Genomic DNA, 12,629 nt, shown 5'->3' with positions numbered 1-12,629 from the left:
AAAATATTAACCAATGAACTTCATATGGGCGTGGTTCAGGCTCCACACATAAATAGAATAAAATCAAAGTCAATAAGCGCTGGGCCAGTCATCACAAAACTTAGAGGATGTGAAATGTATCCTGAATGTTTCATTCAAATTGAGTACAAAATAAGTTTTATCATAAAAAATAACAGTCATTAACCATTTAAACGTTGTAACAAAGACACTATCTACCTAAAGTATCATCCATAAACACTAAACTTATATTAAACACGTAATTTAGCATTTGGCTTCCGTCTGTACTCTCTCCACTTGTTAATGTGTGTTTCAGTTCCTTGTTGTTACCTCGGCCCTCATTGTAAATGAAGATGATGATGATATTCGATGAGTATCATAGTCTATAGAAACAATATTTATGGTACAACTCTTGAAATTCTCCTTACTGTAAATGTTGTTCCTGCAATTCCCATGATGCATGATTGCTTTTCTGAAGTCCAGGTCTTTTCCATCCACACAGCAAATGTCACGGCCCCTGAGTGTGTAGCAGCTAAAAAAATAGTTTTTGTTGATGTAGTTTTCACATTCTTGGAGACCGAGTACTCCGCTGTTAAACTTTTCAGCATAACTTAAGGGATGTTTTGGAGACACAGAGAAGACTAGAAGCGCCATGGCTTTGAGTTGAACATTAGCCCTATAGAGGTAATGTTGGAGATAATGATTGTTTTCCTTTGAACTGGCATTTCAAGTTTGGTCTCGATTGTGAGGCATAAATAGCGCTTTGCAACTACCATTAGTGTACAGTTGCCTAGTAACCGACCACATACAGTAGCTGTTGACAATGGGGGGGGGAAGAGCTGGGTGGGTTGACCACAAGTTCACATAATTGGGCTTTGGAAAAACATGGTCAACAAGCCTTATAAAGTCAAGTCAAGTCACGTCTATTTTATTTATAAAGCACGTTTAAAACCAACCAGGTTGACCAAAGTGCAAAAGTGTAATCTTTATCCCGTTGACTCACTGCATATTGGACATTACCGCAAAACATTTCCCAAAGCATACTAGGGCTACAACCATCGATTATTTTCTTGGCAATTATTCTATAATTGATTTGATTAATCGAAAAAGATTAAAAAATGAATAAAATACTGTATATCTTTTTTATTTGCAAAAATAACATGTACAAGCTCACAACGTGTCACATCATGGCGCAGTGTGAGCTTGTAGATCAGCAATTTAGCTTTTTTTGAAGAGTTTTTAAGTAGAAAAAGATGCACATTTTCCTCACAATAAATGTTTTTTTGGTGGGTAAAATCGATTAGCAATTATTTTCTATAATTGCTTAAATCGATTAGTTTAATTAACTGTCGTAAACCTAAAGCATACTGGGTTTTATTACATTTTTAAGGAAGCCACTGGATTTGTTTAGTTTTGGAACACAGTTCTTATATGACGCCCATGGATTTGCCCATGGGATTTGCAATATAAAAAATCACTCCGTGACCCAGGGGGTAGTGGCCTCTTGTGGCAGAGATGTCACACTTTGGTGTTCTATTTATGCACACAGGAGAAATCAGACATTCAGGGAGAGACAGCCTCTTTGACAGGTTGGATATCTGCCTTATTTGTTTCACACCAAAGGCATCACAAGCATTGTGTGGAAATGAGTTCTTTGTGATCTTAAAACCTTGGCTGTCTTCTGTCCATCAACTGAGCTGTTACAATTATTTTTTTGTCAAAGTTATGTTATCAGCACTTTTTCACGCATTTGAAAGCTTGGATTTATGTGACAGTTCTAACCAAAAATAGTCCTTGGAAAGAAATAAAGCAAGCCAAGGCCCAAGGACGTATCGAGCTATAATAAGTTTGAGAAATTCAACATAGCTTTGGAGTCACACTATTCTCACACATGTGTGTTGTGGTGATATAGACTGGTAACCACCCTTGGGCCAAAGAATGCTACCCAAAGACTAGGGTTGTCACCATTATGACATTTTACTTGACGATTAATTGTCACTCAAATATTTGCGATTAACAATTTAATTGTGTTTTTGGCACAATTCATAAAACAAATATTTTTGCCTGGCTTTTAGGCTTCGTAAACAAAAGTTGCGCAGGGCGGATATGACAAATAACTTTTTTTGGAAATAGCCGCTCTACAAGATCACAACGCATCGCATCGAGACGCGTTGTGATCTTGTAGATCTGCTATTTCCACTATTTTATTAACATGTTTGAAAATTTATTATTATTTTGGGGATTTTTAATGCCTTTATTGATAGGACAGTAGGCTGACAGGAAATGGGGAGAGAGATGAGGAGTGACAATCAGCAAAGGCCGTCGGGATCAGGATTCGAACCCGCAACGCGCTGTCAGGCTACTTTGAGCCTAGGTAGCGGCCCGGGCATGAACATGTTTGAACATGGAAACGATTATGACGATTATGCAAAATACTTGTGATTATCTCAAATAATTTGTGATTAGGCGATTATGTAATAATTGTGACAGGCCTACCAAAGACTGCAAAGATTGGTAACCCAACCACGATACCATTTTTTTAAAAAACCGTAAGTGGTTAATTGCACCCTGCCTCCAGATGATGTGAACTGTACTGGCCTGGTTATATTTGTTTACATAAAACTACTCCACACACCCAAAAAAAATTTACGGAGGCGCATCGTCTGAGTTGAGTGAGTGCTGGCCGTGCGGAAGGTTGCAACCTTCAGCCGACTCGCCACTGTTCGAACTCAGAACCGATAGGGACAGAATGGTAAATCATGTCCCTCCCGTCAACATGATTTGACATCGCGGGGGTCCCTTCACGTAAACTCTTGCTGTATGGTCAAATCCGTCCCCAGTTGTCACCTATTTGATGACACCGCGGCTGTGAGAATGCGTTGGAATGACGCGTGGCTCAAGGCATAAGTCACTCAAAGCCGACCAGATTTAGGATAGGCTATTTCACTGTTTCCCTGTATCCCTGTGAGAATCACTAAACTAAACTGTACTGGAATCCCAATCTACACTGAAGTGGTCATTTAACCCACTCTCGGAGTTACAGACCCAAAAGGGTCCATTTGGACCGGGCGGTGGTCCATGGACCACACGTTGAGATCTATTGGGCTATGCGTGACTATATATAATTCATATGGCTTAGTTACTGGCCGAGCTTAGCATGACAGCTCTGTCGGATTCTAACCCAAGTTATAGACAACCGTGAATCATCCGGAAAATATGTTTTTAACCCATTCAATCCGGGAACGCATCTGTGTCATTTTAAGATTTCTTTGGCTATTCAAAAATAGCAGATATACAAGCTCATAGCGTGCCACGCTATGAGCTTGTAGATCTGCTATTTTTGAAAAATTGTTTGTACAATGTTTTGTTCCAGGGACCCCCAGAAGCTAAGATTTGAGATACAAATGTTCGCCTTAAAAATATATATATTCAAAGATTTGCACAAATGTTCAAGATTCTTCAAAAATAGCAGATGTACAAGTTGAGTGCCGCGCTATGAGCTTGTATATCTGCTATTTTTGAATAGCCCAAAGAATCCAAAAAATAACACAGATGCGTTTCCCGGTCTTAATGGGTTAACTTTTCATTTTCTTGTTATATGCTGCTCACGCTGTATTTCTCAGCACTGAGGGCTTTCAGCCCCGGACGTTGTTCAGCCATTCATCCTGATGCTGACACCTCGGAGCACCTTGAATTATCCTCCCAAGCACCGCTGGTGCCGGAGAAGTCAGAAAGATGACATGCATCATCGGTGTGGGATCAGAGAGGAAGCTTTGTGATCCTGGAAACAGCGGCTGGTGCACTGGATGTAGGCGCTGCATGCAGGCCCACTGTGTGGAGGGATGCTATATACGAGACACTGCTGTTGTGCTCCTATACCAGCATGAAACCAGTGGCACTTTGAATCTATTTACCCTAGTTTTGTTGTGTGTGTGTGTGTGTGTGTGTGTGTGTGTGTGTGTGTGTGTTTTTGGGGGGTAGGGGTAGCTATAAGGCTGCAACTATTGATTATTTTGTAAGCGATCATTCTATACATTTTTGTTTGGATTAATAGATATTGCTTATATATTTTTAAAGATATCAATGAATCAGGGGAAACATTTTAATTGGTATTTTATAATTGACTACATTGATTAGTCTGATTAATCTTTTAACCACATATTTTATTCTATAGAAATAGTGAAAATAATGATATGCTATTTTAGCACATTTTTTGAAAACTTTTGGGAATCGCTTATTTTATTCAAATGGAAAAGAGCACTGTTAGCAGGGTGTCCTGGTGGATCGGTACGGTAATCCGTATGCCATGTGGGTGCACATACTGTACATACATGCATGGGTTCGAGTCCTTGCCCACAGCGACCGCGCTGTTATCTGTCTCTGCTTATAATTCCCCGTCACTCTTCACAGATTCTTGCCATGCATTATGAACGACGGGTGAGATGCACGCCACGGTGAGAGCCGTCTGTCTTTTAAAAGCAGAGAAAAAAAAGACTGGTTTGAAATCAATACTGTTCACAAGTCGCACAATTTGATTGAATGCAGCTCCCCTTTCATTCAAAATGTTGCTACGGAGCTGTGCAGAGGTCAGGGTTATAAATCTGAGGAGACCAGCGAGCGCAGTGCCCCTGAGTAAGTTGTTTTTCTCTCACTAACTGGAATTTGATTTAGATAGACTCCTTTGTGAATGCTGGCTGCTGGTAAGGACAACAGAAGCTTAGAGATAAGGCGGTTTGAGGCGTTGGCTTTTTCCCCCCGATAGAAATGTCATCTTGACTGCCGTATAATACCATTTAGTTAAGAAATGGAAGAAAGTATCTGTCTAAAAGGAGAAAAAAAACTCCTACGGAAGGCTTCCATTCAGTTCAGAAAAGTTAAACACACAAATATGATCTGTTTTGTCATTTCACATTCACTATTTTTGTTAACACAATGATACTTTGGGAGCAGTCGTATATCTCACAGTGTGGCAATCTTGAATACACAAACACACACATACACGTAGGCCTTATCTGATCACATGCATTGAAAGAACTGTGGAGCTCAAGATCCACATGATTTCAATTTTGAAACTCTGACAGGGTCAGAGGATTAGTTTGGTTGTGTATATGTCACAGGGAAATTGTCATTCCAGGGAAATTGAAAGAGGAGCGCTCGCTTTTAGGCGCGAGGCTTCGGCGCGAGGCGGGGCTTTTCGAGACAGGGTTTTTTATGCGAGGCTCGCGAGGAGGAGGAGGAGGAGGAGGAGGAGGCGTGAGGCGGGGCATTGATACGAGGCGGCGCGAGGAGGAGGAGGAGGCGCGAAGCGGGGCTTTGATACGAGGCGGCGCGAGGAGGAGGAGGAGGCGCGAGGCGGGGCTTTGATGCGAGGCCGACCTGGCTTTTGTTGTTCCCCCACACATAGCAACCAGGAAGCTACGCTAGGGGAACGCTGAACACGCGTTCACACGCACACGTGATAATAGTTATTGTCCATGACGGAGGCGCGCCGACTCAGCAGAGCTTGAGGCGCGAGTGCCCGCGCCGACCGGCCGAAGGCCTGCTAGTTGAATCAGCACCGTCCGAGTTGTGAACCGATAGGGGGAGAATAGATCTTTTCATGGGTTACAGTCTATGGTTACTATCCAGTGTCCACGACGACACACATGTGTGCGTGTGTGCGTGTTTATTCAAGCCAGAACACACTCAATAATTGATCATTAACATAATTTCATCTCATGTGAAGTGGTCGGATGGGTGGGCTCCGAACACTGGGTTGAGAATTTCAAACGTGGGCCCCCGATCCAGGGCAAATCCTCACAACAAATGCAAACGAAAACACATGTTGGCATATTGCTGAAACAGTCCCTGTGTTGCATCAGTACATTGTGAAGCACTCAGCAGGCAAAATGGTCTATATTAAGAACTTCAAACATGATGTGTACACCATACAGTAGTACAGTATGGTGCCTTCAGTTCATCAAGAGATTACACACAATGTTTGCACCACATTCCTTCATAATCTTCCACAATCTGTTGACACACATTTTTTTGTGACTTTTTCTCCCCTTTATGAGGGTGTATTGAACAGTCAAAGCTTAGCACGTAAACCCTTGACTTCGGGTTGGTGGACTCAAGTTAAATCTAGGTGTACGCTTGACTTTAAACTCACCATAGTGACAACTGAGCGCCCTACAACAAGGCCACGACAACATCCCCCCACATTTCTCAGAGACGCAGCCCCCTCTATTGCCCCAATTATTGCCCACATAACAAACCTCTCAGCCAGGGGCACGTCCCGCAATATTTCAAACTAGCGAGAGTCACCCCTCTGTACAAAAAAGGAAGAAAATTAGACCCTGGCAACTACCGCCCTGTTTCTATTCTATGCTCTATCTCTAAAGTTATAGAGAGGTTAGTATATATGAAAAGGTCGAAAAGCACCTAAATGAAATGTTCAAATTCCAATCTGGCTTCAGAACATCTCATTCCACAGACACATGCCTTCTCTATTTGACCGACTACATCAAACGTGAGGTGGACTCGGGCAAATTACTGCGGCATGGTCATGTTGGACCTACAAAAAAAATGTACACCGCAAACCACTCTATACCGATTGATAAGTTGAAGGCCATTGGTTTTGATAGCACATCAGTAGGCTGAATGAGATCCTATCTGGAGGGGAGAGAACAGGTGGTGGAGGTGAACAGAACCCTGTCCTCCCCCCTCCCAGTGAGCTGCGTACTCCGTTGTATCCGACTGTCTGTGTCCCTTTTTTGCCCATTTAAGGAGATCTCTGTATCTGTCTGTCTACCTGTGTCCCTTTTATGCCCATATATGGAGATCGCTGATAACCAAATAACCAAATGGGGACCAAACAGACCAGGGAGGCACCTGCTAGTCCATATTATATGCAATGCAGCATTCACTCTAAAGTCTGACCTACTCTAACCTTTTGGAGAATCCAGAAATAATTGCCTTTATAAAGCGATAAAGCCCTGCAAATGCTTAAACAATAATATTGAATTCAGTGTTCTTGCGGCACTGTATTAAGATGTATCTGTAATCCTCAGTCAATGCTTTTTCTATGCCCTATAGAGCAGTGGCCAATCATTGCGTTGTTTGGTGCATTGCAAGGTTTGATTCTCTGCAGTATCTTTTATTCCTGTCAATCTTCCATCCTCATCTTGGCAAAATTGCAGATGAACCTGTTAGACTAAAGGGAACCTTCCTTTGTGGCGTTTTATTCACTCGGTCCCTGCAGCAACCAATACAGAAGATACAATTATGGGCTGTTTTTTTGTTCGAGAAAATAGACCAGAGAAGCAGGTTACGGCCTCTCTGCAGGAAACGGTGTATCTTTTGCCAAATCGAAAACTCCATCAAGTCAGGTTGAACTTTATTTCCGCTGAGAGCTGAGTTATTCAATCTGCTGGCGGTATTCACAGTATAAGGAGTGCATAAAAAAATCACGCATCGCAAGACAGTAGCAATATTTTCCGAGTCCATCATCAGCCTACGCTACGGCTTGACTCATGCTAAGTGCTGAAGTGCGGGGCCTGTCAATTGCTCACATGATCATTGCTGCTGGACCCGGCTATACTGTACTGTAGCTGCCAAACCACTTTGCTATTCGGTGTGAAGGACGTGCTTACTGCCTCTCCTGCTGCACTTTACACAAACTCCCCATGTGACAAGTGACTGGGCCTGTCACCATTATTACATTTTCGCCTCATCACAGTTATTTGAAGATAATCACAGTTATTTTTGCAGAATCGTCAGAATCGTTTCCAGTCATCTGTTGAAAAATAGCAAAGAAATAAGCCGTCTACAAGCTCAACGTCTTGTGAGCTTGTAGATTGGTTATTTACGCTATTTTTGTGTTGTGTGTTTGGCCATAGAACGTTACTTATTTTTGATTATTGGTACCGGTCACTGTCAGTCATTTCTTTGTATATATCGTTGCTGTCGGGCAGAACGGATATTCTCCATATTTTAACCTTTTGTGTTCTTCTGTAAATTAACGCCCTACTTGATCATCCTACAGTGTCACACAAAAGCATCAAAAGTAGCAGATCCACAAGCTAGTTTGAGCTTGCAGATCTGCTACTTTTGCTATTTTTGAATTAGAATCCTGAAAAGTAACAGTTTGGACATAAGGTTTCCACCCGAGAGATGATATTTAACCCATTAAGACCGGGAACGCATCTGTGTGTCATTTTAAGATTTCTTTGGCTATTCAAAAATAGCAGATCTACAAGCTCATAGCGCGGCACCGAGTGCCACGCTACGAGCTTGTAGATCTGCTATTTTTTTTTAAATCGTGAAGATGTGTGCAAATCTTTCAATATATATACAGTATTTTTAAAGTGAACATTTGTAACTCAAATCTTTGCTTCTGGGAGTCTCTGGAACAACATATTTTACAAATGTTCGCTTTGAAAAATATATATTCAAAGATTTCCACAAATTTTGACAATTTTTCAAAGAAATAGCTGATCTACAAGCTCTCGGTGCCGCGCTATGAACTTGTATATCTGCTATTTTTTGAATTGCCAAAGAAATCCGAAAATGGGTTCCCGGTCTTAAAGGGTTAAGTTAACTGCCCTCTTGTGCAATTTTTGTTTACAAAACCTAAAAGGCAAACAGAAATGCAATTTTCATTCACTCTGTATGTTCCAATGTTCAATGCCAAAGACACTATTAAATCGTTAATCGCAATTATTTGTACGACAATTAATCGCCAACTAAAATGTCATGATGGTGACAACCCTACAAGTGAATAGCTATTCCTCTGATAAACTCCATTTTCTACACATCAACCACTGGCGTATGGTGGGTTCTAACGTTGACCGGGCCAGATTCTTAAACCCCCCTCCCCCCGAGGAGGCTGGGGGTTCGCACAACAACGGCTGATAAGTCTATTGAGAATTACCGAGCCATTCCGGGTGGAAAACGGAACGCTCGTCCCAAAACACACTGCCCCATTTTTTCCCGCGGACCGAGGCCGCCGGTTTAGACGCGGGGCAGGGTGTTTCAGGACGACGGTTCTTCTTCTATTACATTTCTGAATGGAGAGGTGCTTGTCTCTACGCAATGGAGAACCGGTTTGACGGCCACTCATTAACAATTCGGCCGAATGCAAATGAGCCCCATTTGAAAACAAAGGCGACTTAAAGGGTGAGGGGCTGCTAATGTTGTTATGTTGATTTTTAGATTTTTTTCCCCCTGGGGGAGCAGGGTTTTACAGACCGGGCCATGGCCTCGTTGGCCCCAATGAGAATACGCCTCTGACATCAACAATGTGCGTAGGACTGAGAGGTCTTTGTATTTTTGTGTAACCACAATGGTCCCCAGGACTTTTTTCTGTTATCCTTTTAGCCTACATGTCTTACTGTACCATGTGCTGTTTACGGTTCTGACTATTAAAGTATGCAATCCATCAATCAATCAATCAAAGACCCGTTATTTTGCAGGGAGATTAACCCAGAGCCATATAAGGAGAGTTGCGTCACCTCCGTTCACTTCATCGGGCCAGGTCTTCTACAGAGCCTTCGATTGGCAAATAGTGACAAAGCCCTGAACCGGAAGTTTAACGGAATGCACTGGAGTCTATGAGCGTTTGTCACTATTTTGAGTTTACAGGAACCACGTGACCGGCACTGTTTCTGCCCCCTCATTGACGTAACTCTCCAATAGAAGGCTCTGGATTATCCACTTAAACCCTATACTTTGTCGACCGGAGTCCGCCAGGGGTCTACACTTAAAATGGCCATCTCCTTTTTTTCCCAATACAACCAAAAGTAGGTTGGCTATTTTTGCAAGGTGTTCACCTATTCTTCACTGAATGTTCCCCTATCGTGACATCACCCAGAATAAGGAGGTTAGGGTTCATGTGGTTAACAGCGCTCTCATATTCACATCAGATCTGGGGCAATTTGCGAATAATTATTTGGTCTTTTTTGGGAGGCTCATCAGTGCATCAGGACCATTTAGCCATCACCAGTGGTAGAACGTAACTAAGTACATTTACTCAAGTACTATACTATACAATTTTGAGGTACTTTTATTTAAAGCTGCACTATTTAACTTTCCTCTTCTACGTCTCTGCGCGAGTGCTGTAATTTTTAGAGCCTGCCTGCTTGCTCAGGAGAGAAATGTAATCTTGACCTTCAGATCAAAATTTGTGTCAAATCAGAAACAGGATGGTGTCAAAGGTCGTGTCTCACCTAGACACACAATCTAAATGTCTTTATAGAAGAGCAGGGAGACAGCATACTCAAAATTACATTTTATTCATTAAAAAAAGTTACATAGTTAACTCGACTCAATACTTTATACTTCTACTCCATTACATCTCAGTCTATTCGAAAATAGCCGATCTACAAGCTCACAAAGCATCGCGAGGAAGCGGCGCGTTGTGAGCTTGTAGATCTGCTATTTTCGAAAAAACTGACTTGCTTTTACTTCTAACAGAGCAATTTCTACATTGTGGTATTGCTACTTTTACTCAGATAAAAAAGAGTGCTTTTTCAACCACTGGCTACCCAAAAGCAAAGCCCGCCCGCCCCCCGCTCCTTTTGCTAATTACGTTTGGAAACAGGTCTCATTTGGCAACACATCGCACAGCAGCCTGTTAAAGAAAAAGTCACATTGGAACCATGTCAAAATTAAGGGATCACTGGAGCGAGGAGATGAAACTGTCCTGAGACCAGTTATTTGGGGGATATTCTTGGCCCTGAGAAAAAGGAGTCCTCCCCAGTCCCCAGTATCCACCCTAGCGGTGAATTGGATCAATGTAAGGTTAAGCTTTAATCCCAGAATCACTCATTCAAACGGGTTGGATCAATAGAGGAAGTCACACGTTGGAGACACCCCCCCTCCCCCCGTTCCCCGTCCTCGTCCTCCCTTCAACCTACACAGGGATCAGTGTTGCCATGTCCGCTTATTTTAAGCAACTTTGGGCTTGTTTTTCTGTAAAGTCGTGTGTAAATATTGGTAGTTGCGGGTTGCAGGGTTGTTTTTTTTGTGCTTGTTTCTAAAAGTGTAGCTATAGTTGCTTATTTGGGTTTGCTTCCTAATATTGTTTAAACCAGTGGTTCTCATACATTTTCATGTCAAGGACCCCCAAATTAATATGTATTTGTCCACGGGCCCCCCCCATCTGCAAATATTTTGTGCCAGGGTTCCCCCTTACCAGATTTGTGATCTTTCTAAAAAATATACACATTTTTTCAAAGATAATTTTTTTTAAATAGCAGATCTACAAGCTCACAACGTTGTGAGCTTGCAAATCGTCTATTTTCAAATATCCAATGCACATAGGTGTAAAGTGCTCATGTGGCCTATAATAGTCGCTTCTTTTGGGGCTTGTCTTCATTGACCTGGTCGCTTACTTCTCTCGCAAAACCTGGCAACACTGACAGAGAGTCAACAGGGCTGGGGGCCAGCTGCCTCCCTCCTCTCTCCTCTCCTCTCCTCTCCACCCATGGCTGCACTCTGATAATCCACAGACGCTTACAAGACCCGGCATCTGGTTTCACCAGCAGCCTTTTCGCTATTGTCCACAAGCTCCTTATCTCCCGGCCCCAAAGCCTGGTGCCTCCTTAAAGGACACAAAACACAAACTTGTTTCCCCTTCTACTCTCCACTAAATTGGAACTATAAGCACAAACGGAGCTCTCTGAACATCGTAGGATGGAGACTCAAGTTGTTGTTTATTCGTGCGTGGCTGGCTGTGTGCGTGTGTGTGCGTGTGTGTGTGCTTGAGTGTGCGTGCGCGCTTGCGCGGGTGTGAATATTATGTGTCCTACTGTATGTGCCCTCATATTTATCTGTGTCAGCTGTGTGCACTATATGATGAGTGTCTGTGGTTGTTTGAGTAGTGTAGTGTAGTGTAGTGTGTGTGTGTGTGTGTGTGTGTGTGTGTGTGTGTGTGTGTGTGTGTGTGTGTGTGTGTGTGTGTGTGTGTGTGTGTGTGTGTGTGTGTGTGTGTGTGTGTGTGTGTGTACGTGCGTGCATTGTTTGATGGAAGGATAAATCCATATGTTTGTGTATGCCTCTGGGCATGTGCTGTGAACTTTGAAATGCTTTCTTTATGTTTCTGGTACAGGAAGAAATGAAACCATTTTGAAAACCCTGGCATGTGTCTTCTCTCTTTCATGAGACGTGTGCTGTCTGTCTGTCTCTCCGTCATGTGATGTCTGGTTACACAACAGTTTCCTACTGTATCTACAGGATATATGGCAATTTCCACCCTTGTAACTCTTGGCTTGTTAATGGCAGGCAGATGTTGTCTTTTCACACGGCGAGATTTACAAAGCGTTGTGGCAGCATAATGTGGCTCCAGCACATTACCAGGCTCTAACAAGGCTCTGCCCGTCAGGGTTATCGCTGCCACTGGCAGTGTTGATGGCTTTGCAAAAGGTCAGCCAAACACGGTGAACGTAATGTTCTGACATTTAAATCCATGACGGTGGGGCATAGCGTGATGATAATATTTTCTTGATGAGTAAGACTACAAAAAAAAACGGTGCGTTTATCAGCGGTGTAAAGTAACTAAGTACATTTACTCAAGTACTGTACTTAAAGGGATACTTCACTCTCGGGCCGGGGACACATTTAAAAAAAATATTAAAAATAAATGAAAAAAG

The 12,629-nt window shown here is 42.6% G+C and overlaps 1 long non-coding RNA gene across 1 annotated transcript in view; it reads right to left on the bottom strand.

Moving 5' to 3' along the window:
- Window positions 1-8,049, bottom strand: part of LOC308105620 — a 268,182-nt gene extending 260,133 nt beyond the window's left edge. The window contains exon 1 of the long non-coding RNA XR_013934920.1: window positions 8,002-8,049. This is a non-coding gene — a long non-coding RNA (uncharacterized lncRNA). The remainder of the gene's footprint in view (window positions 1-8,001) is intronic.
- Window positions 8,050-12,629: the final 4,580 nt, after the last annotated feature.

Source organism: Gymnoscopelus braueri, assembly GCF_963280865.1.
Source record: "Gymnoscopelus braueri genome assembly, chromosome: 18".
NCBI classification, from domain to species: Eukaryota; Metazoa; Chordata; class Actinopteri; order Myctophiformes; family Myctophidae; genus Gymnoscopelus; species Gymnoscopelus braueri.
Note: the sequence above shows the minus strand (reverse complement) of the source record. Positions and strands in the feature narration are given on the sequence as shown.